This window comes from Channa argus, chromosome 11, assembly GCF_033026475.1.
Source record: "Channa argus isolate prfri chromosome 11, Channa argus male v1.0, whole genome shotgun sequence".
In the NCBI taxonomy this organism is placed as follows: Eukaryota; Metazoa; Chordata; class Actinopteri; order Anabantiformes; family Channidae; genus Channa; species Channa argus.
In genome coordinates, this window is record NC_090207.1 from 23,879,413 (window position 1) to 23,890,984 (window position 11,572).

The following is an 11,572-nucleotide window of genomic DNA, read 5'->3' on the forward strand; positions in this document are numbered from 1 at the left end:
GCGTGTGGAATAATTATGAGGAGATGAAATGCGTCAGCTGAAACGAAAAAAAAAACAAAAAAACACTCTATGGCCTGAGTACAGGCTGTGCGTACATCCAAACAAGCTTAGATTATGACAAAATTGACATGGATTTTGTTGTTACAGCCAGGAGAGGAAACACACAGATTCCACAACCTTATCCGTCACAGAGGCTATTTTCCATTCTCAGTGTCAATATCACTTGTTGCAAACAGCACATGTGTGCAGCTCAGATAATAATATACTTTGTACAATTTCCAGGATTCTTGGAAAATTGCTGAAATTACACACAACAGTCATTGCAGCAGCCGGCAGCTCGTGTTGTCAATAACCTCCAGCCATGTGGCAGAGAGATAGCTGTGAACAGCCGAGCCACAGATAGGTCACATAATTTTGTTTTCGATCACTGAGATGAGAATGTGTTACTTTAATTGTACAAGGAGAAGCAAACTTCACTAAACAAAAAAAAGATTTTCTACCACCACTGATCATCTCAGTGGTTAATCAAAAAGATGTTTCATCAAGTGATAAATTATTTAACCAAGGACACCAAACCCGCCAACACAAAAAATAAAACCATTATGATTTGATGCTTGTTTGATCTCCCTGTCTTAATGTTGGCACAGATGCACAGCGTTAATAAAAAAGATTATCACATACTTAGGTAGAGTAACAGAAAGTGTAGTATTGCCAGTAAAAAGTACTTCAAGTATACCCTGTTGGACTTGATTGGTATTACATGAGATAACCAGAGCTTTGGTCCTGAATTTCCACATTTCCACGCTGGATGCTACTTTTCAGTTGGAGTAGAATTAGCTAATTTACCTACTGTATACAAGGGAAGCTGGGGGGGGGGGAGTGTATCGCCACCTGGCAGCATTGACAATAGGCCACAGGACGTAAGTCTGCGTAAGTCGCTGAGGCCCCTCAGGGAATGGTGCTCTCAACGTTCCTTTTCACCCATTACACTGAAGACTTTTCATGCAAGCCGCTGCCATCTCCAGACGTTCTTTAATGACTCAGCCATTGTTGGCTGTGAGGGGAATGAGCTGAAGTAGGTCATAATGGACTTTGTGAACCGGTGTGAGCACAAACGCCTGTGCTTAAATACCAGTAAGACAAATGAGGTGGTGATAGGCTTCCGGAGAAGGACACTACCTCACACACCGATGAACATCCAGTGCTTGGACATTTAGATGGTGGACAGGCTTAAGTAACTGAATGTTCACCTCAACCTGGGCCAAACTGGAAAGTCGCCTCCACCTTCTGGCCCTTTGAAGTGTGGAGGCCTCTGCTAAGGTCATTCCACTGTGGTAGCTTCAGCCATCCACTACGTTCTTTTCTGCTGGGGTGTGGGCAGGAATGACCGGGACAGGAAGAGACTGAGCAAGCTGGTAACGAGGCTCTGTCTGTCCTGGGCTGCCTACTGGACTCTGTGGGGAAGCTGTCAGTTGCTCACCTACTGCAACGGACAGTGGAGGCTCTGTGGAGCTCATTCAGTGGCAGAATGATACATCCTCAGTGCAGGAAGGAGTGTTACGGCAGATCTTTCATTCCCACCACTATGTGGCTGTGCAACTCAACGGCTGAATATTTTTGGTCATCGTTAATTACTGTAAATTCTCTTTTTGGTTTGGGTTTTAGTTATAAATCCTTTTGCGTGCACACTGTAAATTCTACTTCAATTAAATTTTTGTAAAGACTTGAAAAACTGCTTTTTGCACTGCACACCGTTCTAGTGAGCTGCTTAACAAATTAATTTCCCCGCTTTGGGATAAGTAAAGTTTGATCTTATCTCTTCCAACATTCCAAATACAACATTACAATGATGTTATTTATGAGCATGTTTTCTAGGTAATTACTTTTCTCTGCCAAAGCAGTAAATGTTCCAATGTCTTGGTGCTAGTCAGATTGTAGGAATACACACAGAATATACAGTAATCCTATAAAGTCTCTAAATAAAACCTATCAAAGTTTTTTACACTGTGATAGTTTATATTAATGTAGGATTCTGCACAATAGTTCCCAATATGAAATAAAATTTTGTATAACTGCGGGTTTTGTAATAACTTATTCCTGTGTCCCGTGTATTACCCTGTTGGCCTGGGATGGGGGACCATCCCATTATACAAAATCAACTGAAATGTGGGACCAGGGGTGTCGCACTAGTACCTGCACACAATTTACATGTTACAATAATGTTCTTATCGCTGTTCAATAAAGTAAAATAAAAATCGAAGCAATAGGACTATATCCAGCTGACATAATAAATGTTGCATTTCAAATCAATCTTTGCAGTGGTGACATTAAAAGTAGCACTGCAACAACTTGTTTTTGGAAGAAGTAACTGAAATTTTATTTTTAACCTCTTTCAATACTCATTAATGGTAAAACTAATATTATGACACTGACCCGATACTAGTAAGGCCTTTACTGGTGTGGGATAACTTCGACTTACAGTCCTAACATTAGGAGGACAGACAAGGGTCCACGGCTGTGTGCACCCTTGATTGAATAATCCACATATCTGGTTTCAGTTACAGGGAAACCTTGGCCAGGCAATCTGCAGTCAATTTCACACTAAATGCTCTGTGTGCTATGGAGTAAAAAGACAGATTTCATACTTTTACCAGGAGCTTCTCCCTCAGCATTGCAAGGCCACATACTCCTTGAACTGGATGATTACGCAAAAGCTTCTTCTTAAATGGATTCCCTTTGTCTCAACCAAGTTAACCTCTTTATACAGTATTTTCAGTGCTCTTTATATCTTCACGTCTTCAGATCTGCAGTCCTGCTCCAGTAGATTTTAACAGGCCACCTGCAAAGGGACTCTCTCTATTCTTCTCTGCTTTTATGGGTTTGCACAATTGCAGTCTGTCGTTGACACAATCAACTCTTTTACTGTTAGGACCTGGGAGTGTTGATATCATTGGTCATTATGAAAACTTAAAGTGGACACCACGCTACAACATTATCTGTTTTATTAAACATATGAATAAAAATTGTGATAACTGCAACATTCATTAAACAAAGTGGATGGTAGGACTGACAATCCTGTCTTGTGAAATATCTAAAAATCGGCAAATAGGCTTTATTTTATCTGCTGAAATCGTTAAGAGGCGCAAACACTTGAAGCATAAAGCATCAAGTCTGCAGCTTGCCTTATTTTAGCTTGCCCAGGAAACGCTGTTATCTAAGTGTTCTAGTTGGTGGACCTGTCTTCAGGCAAGAGGGCTCTGCCTTGAGTTCACAGATGGATGAAGGGTCAGAGAAGAGGCACTGACATATTCCATGGCCATTATGATCATTATGAACAGTAATGATCAGACTTAGTGCTCTTGGTAGAATGCCACATTGCCATTATTGATCCAACTTCATGTACATTACTGTGGAAATCGTTTTCTTTTTTTTTTCCCCCCAAATACAAAGTATCTTAGAGAATATATAGTAGGACACGCATGCCTAATGGAAGCTTCCCTGGGGAGAAAACCTGTCATGAAAATGAGAACGTACAGCAGAACAGGCTGAAACATTTAGTGACTGTGCCTGAAGCCTTAGGAATAAAGGGACTGAAAGATGGGCAAACACAGAGGTTAATAGCTGGCATCAACCATGGCTGACGGAAAGCTTTTTGGCTGCCTTCTTTCTAAACTTATGGGCTACAACCGCAGACAGCACACAGATCTGTCTGCAGGTAAAGACCTATAGCTCGGAACACAGCTTATTAGCTCTCGTAGCAGTCATCTCTGTTAACTTTGACTGAATTGCAATGGAATTTAGTTCAAGAGATCATGGTCCCGGACAGGAAATCTTAATTTTCCCTTTATTTTTACTTTTGCTGCCGTCCCCACCTGTAAAAGAACGTATCGAGTCCACTATCTCAACATCACTTGGATGAATTGGTTCAAAATTCAGTTTCAAACTTTCACTCGTTGCAGATGAGGAGTCTCTGTGTCTCTAGGCTTCCCCTGATCTCTCCTCCAGCACCCGTGTTTGACTTTTGTGTCAAATGTCTCTACATCTAATATCTGATTATTAATATTATCTAAACGTCTGAAAGATTATATAAACATACTGTAATAAGGACGTAAACGTGATAATTAAACGTTATACCTGCTAAACGTCATGATTGCCGGGGGCATTTTTGTTATGCCAATGTTAACATTTAGCTCAAACCTCAGCCCAACTTTACTTTCCACTGAAAAATGCCATAAAAGAATCTTGGTGTGAAAGCTGGATAGGATATCCACACATATCTATACATTATCAATATGACCCCATTGGTTTCTCCACTTCCAACTCCATTTTTAACTCCCTGTGTGTCCTGTAACGTCCCATCCTTTATCACTTTTTCCACATGGCTGTTTGACCTGCTGGGACAGTATATTGAGGGACTTTCTATCAGTGGCTGGTGTCAGCCATATTGTGAAACAACTTCCTGCTGTCCGCTGAGTCCTGGTTTGCCCATTATTGAACCAGTCATGAGAGGGAGAGACAGAGCAACAGTCAGACAGACAGAGACAAATAGAAAGGGCTTTCCTCTTTGCAGACTTTCTATGCTTCCATAATTTGTTTGGCCTCCACTGGCATGGTTTCATTTATGCCACCCTTCAAGCAGCCAAGCTCTTTTCTCCTTTCGCTCATTCAATCTGACAACTAATCCAGGTTAGTGGTTTTATTCTTTTGTCTTATTGTCTGATACTGTTTTCCACTTCCACTTTCTCTTCACCATTGATTCTTCTTACTGGCTTGAATTCTAAACAGTGCTATTAACTTTGTTTAGCCAGAGTTGGCATTTACTTAGTTTCCTTTTTTTTTTTTTTACTTTTGAGTTTTTTTCTTTTCTTAGTTTCACGCCTATAGGTAAATGACAGTGGCATGTGGGGACAACTACTAATCGCTGCGTGAGCCAAACATTTTCACTGTGTAGTTCCTGAAATCTCAGTCGAGTTAATAGCTTTCGTGTGACATCGTCTTCCTCAGGAAGAAATTAAAGTTTGTGAAACAGCTTTCTACAAACTTTCCGAGACAAGCCGTACAGTAATGGTGGAGAACTAATTAGCACCCACTTGTTCAAATAAATGTTGGCTCTCTCTCGCTTTATCTGCACACACACACGCACACACACACACCAGGTACTGGTATCTACAGTATATATACAGTAGTATATGAATTTGACAATATTTAATACGATGTTATGTTTGGTTAGTAAAACTGTACATAGATTTGCATGATTGATAAACAGCAAATATATAAATCTAGAATTTGTTTAGAATTTAACTTTCCATATTTTCTTTAGTGACAAAGTGTCACTACTGTACATTCAAAAAGCTGTCAACAGGTTGATTTATGTGGTATATCAGACAAAATCCAACACTTCCCCCACATGATGCAGATGCAGGCAGATGTTTTCTGTGCTAATGACTAACTCACTAGCAAAACTGCATGTTTTTGTCAGTGGACCATATGCACGACCAGCATGATCCCGTGTGCATGTATGTATGTGAATGTGTGAGTGTTTCTGTGTGTCTGCATATCTCTATTAAGCAGCATTGGGGGTGGGGGTTGCTGGTAAGCCCATCGATCAGCTGGTGAGGGGGGCCAGCCTGCAGCTCTCACTCCAGCTGCCCACTGGGTGTGAAGGACACTGATGTGACAGCACTAATTACAGAGGCAGGAAGCCAGAGCCACAAACATTCACAGCACCAGCTCAACTGGCCTCTGCTGGGCGAAACCCAATCTCCACCAGTCACTTTACAATGTTCATCGCTCCGGGGTAGATTGTTTTTCAAAGGTATCTTGCCAAAAAGAGATACTATCGACAAAAGAAGAGTTCTAACTCACAGTGTGTAGAAACCAGACATGGTTTGCAGACTACAATACATCACCAACTTTGCAAAATGCCAGATCTAAAACATTAGTTTAATAAATTAGAAAGAAATTAAGCTCTTGTTTCGAGTTGGATTGACTTATTCTGGCTCTGTTTCGATATCCACCAGTTCCTACAGCATATCCTCTGCCACATTAGCTGCAGAGGTATCATACAGCAATTGGTTTTTTTGGGGGGTGGGGGTGGGGGTGGGGGGCTTCATATGCTTAGAACTGCAGAGCAGGGTGTTTTTTTCTGGATGTTTGCTCCTTTTATATGATGCATACTGTACCTTGACATGAAACATTTATTGCAGTAGTTCAGTGTTTACTGATGTAATTCTTCAGTGTAAATCAAAGTGAACTCTCATTGTGTCACGCGGTCGCATCAAAGCTGTCCTGTTTTGAAGGTTGACTTTAATATGGGTCTGTATAACTATAAAGTTAGACTACTTAGGCTTTTCCATTAGAAACTTTCTGGCACGGGATTTTGTCGTATCCCACACACCGTTCTGCTAACTTCAGTTAGTGGCAAATGGCAACCACCTGGTCATAAGGGCTCCAAAGGTTGGATTCTTATTCGCAGCCCAACCTATTGCAAACTTGCTTTCATGCTGGCCGTGAAAGGACCACAGCTGCCCCAGAGCCTCAGGATTACAACAATGTTAATGTTACAAAAACACAAGGCCATCATGGCGTTATTGACCACTTGACAGCCCACGTTATACTGGGAACAGCAAACAGCTTGTGACACAAATAGTGAATCATCTATGGATCAGACTGTGCTATTGTGGTTTGGCTTTTGAGGTCTACACAGGCCACATGTCTACAAAAACTATATAGATAGTGTCCTTTAAAGGATGCACCCCCTGAATTGAGACACAGCATTAAATCAACAAAGCCATAATTCAAATGAACAGTTGTGAAATCTGTTGTGAAAAAAAGTAATTAGACTGACAAAATAACACCATGTGCTTAGTTTCAATGTTAAGTTCCATGATATTATATTAAGTATTATAGAAATATTCATTATTGTATGTAACTTATTATATGTAACCCATGGGGTGTTCTTGTCTCCTGTTACCTGCTGATTTCAACAAATATTCTCATTGTAAGTACCTACCAACCATCACGCAGCAAAATTAGAATGAAAGTTAGTAAGTTGCAAAAAATTGACTGAAACTGAAAACTTTAGTTAATTGACTTAAATAGCATAAATAAATTCTAGTATGTTTGTGATCAACCCTGTGAGTTTTCCATTCACAATCAAGAATATGACTCCAGAGGTGTAGAAAACACGTTTCTACAATATTATTGCAGAGCACATATGGGCATTTTTATTATTTTAAATAAATACAATTGATAGAAATACACCAATCCCACAGATACAACAAGTCTATAGGCTATAGGTAGGTAGAGAAAATGACCTGCTTCTGCTGTGTGTCCAGAAACTTAAAATGAAAGAAGCCTCCTAATAATCTTGACATTAGCATTAAAGCTATTTTTTTTGTCTTTGTTTAGAACTGTCTCGTTTTTTCGATTTCTGTAATATCAGCAAAATATACCAGACATGTACAGTATAATGGAGGTCCATCTCCAGTAGGGCTCACTAAAAGCACAGCCGGTGACTGCAAAGTCTCAGTTTGTCTGCCAGTGTCACCAAAAGCTCCACAAATTCATCCACGAAACGAAAGAAACATCTCAGTGTAAATGCATGAATGTGAAGTTGGTCATGTGGCAGGTCACAACTCGCAAGCATAGGAGCTAACATCTATCTCTGATAAACAATATTAGTATTCAATCATTACTATTGATCTGACACATTGAAAGACTCTGTACACCATTATATACTAGTATACCAGTATATACTGTGGTAAATGTATGCAGGCTACCCTCTCTAACACGTTACACGCAGGAACATGGTGTTCTTAAGCTGTGCTGGCATTCAGTGTGCAAATTAGTGCCACGTGCAATAAGTTACCCCCACATTTGTTTTAATTATGCACACTTCCATTGACTTTTCCCCCCCTTCCGCTCCGTTTTAATTATTTTTCTATTGATTTGCACAGTAACCTTACATGCACGTCAGCGAACAAAAGCTACCCTTGCTACAGCTGGAGGCTGGTATTCCAGAAACAAAACCACACGTACAATAACCCTCATAATAGCACGACACAAACATACAGACACAATGACAGAAAAGACCAGTTTCATGCTGTATGTATTACAAAAACACCTGAAGATGTTTAAACTAACCATTTGACAAAATTGTCATCTTCTTGTCCAGGATGGATCATGGAGACCGAGGGATGGGTGTCTCCCACCTTCGCTATGAGGATGAGGAGGGTGAGTGTGTGCACGTATGGGCGTGCATCCTAGATCTATTTTTGACAGGTCTGTCTGCTAATATAAACAGGAAATGAAGCTAATAAACTCAACGTGACACAGTTGCATCAGTTTTCATCTCACAACCTTAGAGTTTCTAATTGGTCTCTTTGTTGTTAATTTGCTCTGAGAGTTTGTGTGGGTGAATGTTGTTAATGGGCTGGAAATGAGGAATGAAGACTGACATAGGAGTGTTCGTGTGTGTCTCTGAATGTGGGTTCAGGGGGCTGGAGAACAGTGTATGTAGGTTTATATGAATGTGATTGAGCAACAGTTTAGCAAGTTCCGTTCTTGGAAAAGAAAAACAATATTGGTTTGCAGTTTAGTTATTCGACATGGGATTTTGTTTTCAATTAGTTTTTTGGCGACGCCTTAATTGCCAGCAGATGATCAAACTCACACCATTCAGGTTTTTGTTAAAAAATGTGGATTATATTACCAAATCCATAAAGACTGGAGTGATGGTGAATAGACTTGATTTGCTTTTTTTTTTTTTGTTACTGTCCCAACAGAGTTGCTGTTGTTATTAAGCAGAGACAAAAAACAGATTTGGCAAAAAGAAAAAAAGGGGCTTAGGATACATAAAATTTTCTTCGGGGAGATTAATAAAAAATGACATCAGATAATCTGCCAGCGTTAATCATTGCCAGTCAATAATTTAAGGGATATTAATTTAAATTTTCTATCTTATTGTAAATTGTCACAGTGTTCTTAAACAAATACCCAACAGATGTACTGTAATGTACTTGCAATGGAGTACACACTAATATAACCGTGTGGGAACTATTTGATGATCCCCAGATCATCAGTCTATCTACATTGGGGTCCCAGTGCCTCGAGGATATCGACGCAAACGCAGGCGACGGCGCTCTAGTCGTGAGGCCGCTGACATGGACAGAGACACACACTACAGCCACCACAGACATCGAGAGCCTGACCGGTACCAAGACATAGACATGGAAGAGGGACTCATGGACTCAAACGAGCAGAGTCTCCAAGACATCAACCACACAAGTGAGTCAATGACCCGAGAGCCGCACAACGACACAAAATGATATGATGCAACAAGAACATTTTGGGCATTTTTGTCACAAAATTCAACTGGGTTTAAGCAGTCGACCACTTTTATAAGTCAAAGTCACTTTACTCATCACAGGAAGCACTATTCTTTCTGCGAAAACCAAACCGTCTATTGTGCCTCTGAAGGAGCTTTATCAAATAAAAAAAAAATAAAAAAAACAAGCCTGATGATGATATGATGTCACCATGGTCTTTATTCACCGTATTGCTCTTCCTGTTACTGTAGAAATAATTATCAGCGCAACTTCTACCACAGACCAGAAGTTGGAATACTGAGTACAGGGACCTTGTAACAACTGTGGCATTGCTTTCAAACCCGTCACTTTCGATTTTGCTTATTCTGCATTCTTTTTTCAAAATAAAGCGTTGCCCTGCCTTGTTGACTTATTGTGGATAGCATGACTACTAATAATAAAATGACCCTTGTCCTAAATGTCCTTTGATTTTAGTTTCAATCACAACCTTAAACTTACTGTGAAAGTTGTGGCCTCAGAGCTTTTAAGACTGTTCATAACTTCACTGTCTGTAGCAACAGAGTCAATAAAGTCATGACGATCTGCATCTATCTGTGACATTAGTTAGAGATACTGTAAGGTCACGTTGTCCCATCAACATTAACATTTCTTCTTAAATACATTTGATGCTGACAGTATACACCTATAAGCTCTGTGCTCCATCATAAACAATTTTTGTGAATGTTAATTTTTAAAATGTCAGGAGATATGACTCACTGCTCAGGTAAGAATATAAAAAATCACGGCGAGGATGAAGAATGTTGTCAGTTCTAAAAACTCCCTTCCTATAAACCCATTTCACTGAACTCTATTAATAAGAGAAAACTAGGAATAGTCTCTAATACATCTCCTGCCTCTCATTCTAATTAGTGCCATGTGAATACAGTGAAGTAAGGCCACACTCTGGTATAAATAGCACCACTGAAGTGTGCTGTGTAAGCTGCTAACCTGAGTTTTGCTTCCAATATTTGCCATAAACCAAGGTTTGCTGTGTATTACAGTTTTGTTGCACCCTTCTCCTGCATGCTTCTTATTTGATTTGAACAGCAGGGGTTTCAAACATGGCCGGAGAGTGTGTAGCTTCACTTGCAGGTTGGAATAATGAGTAGCTTGGCAGAACACTGCTGCTTTGGCTCTGCGAGACTTTGGTTAGGAGAACTGTCCACCTTGCTGAATCAATGTGGTGCAATCAGTGGCAAAGCTGCAGATTAGTTACTCAGTCTGGTCATATGTGGGCCTACGAATATTATCAATGCAGTACAAGTAAAAGGACAACAACAGAGACAATAAGTAACAATACAATGAGGCGAAAGTAAACAACTTTGTAGCTAGTATTCTGTAGTACAACCATTTCCCCAAAGTTTGGGACAATGTGTAAAAGGTAAATTAAAATGCAAATAATGTAAATATCATTGAAAATAGTACATAGGCAACACATCAAAAGATACCTCGTCTCGAATATAAAATTGAAAAACGTTTTTTATCATCTATTGTACATGATATCACTATCATTCAGAGAACCCAAGAAATCTGTACGTTAGGTCAAAACACATTATTGAATGATTATTATCTGGTCCTCAGGCAGCATTGCATTGAAAACAGACATGATTCTCTAGTGAAATGATCAAGCAGAGAGGAACAGTTCAGAGAGCAGCATCTGTGATGGTGTGGTTGTGCATTAATGCCCACAGCAAGGCTCCATTAATGCTGAATGACATCGCTGCCATCCAGACCACATGTGAGAAGATCTCACTTATTTCAGCAGCATAGTGTCAAACCACATTCTGCCAGTTTTACAGCAGCAGGGTCTGACAATGAAAGAATCCATGTGCTAAACTGGCCTGCTGTCCAGACCAGTCACACACTGAAAACATTTGGAGCATTACGAGGCAGAAAATATGACATAAAGGCTCCAGTCTGTTGAGCTGAAATATATCAAGCAAGAAGCAATTTTTCCACTTTCTGAATTAAAACAACTGATCGAGGTGATGCAACTCAGTCACTATATACAATCAGATATGGCTTTACATCATTTACACATTACTTCATTCTGTTTTTATTTGCCCAGTGTTTTTGGAAATAGGGTTGTAATATTAGACTAAAGTAAACTGGGTCTTGTCTCTTTAGCAGCCATGAGCATTTACTAAGGTAGAATGAGCTGTTACCACCAAATAATTAACCTAACTGTAAATGTAGATCATCTT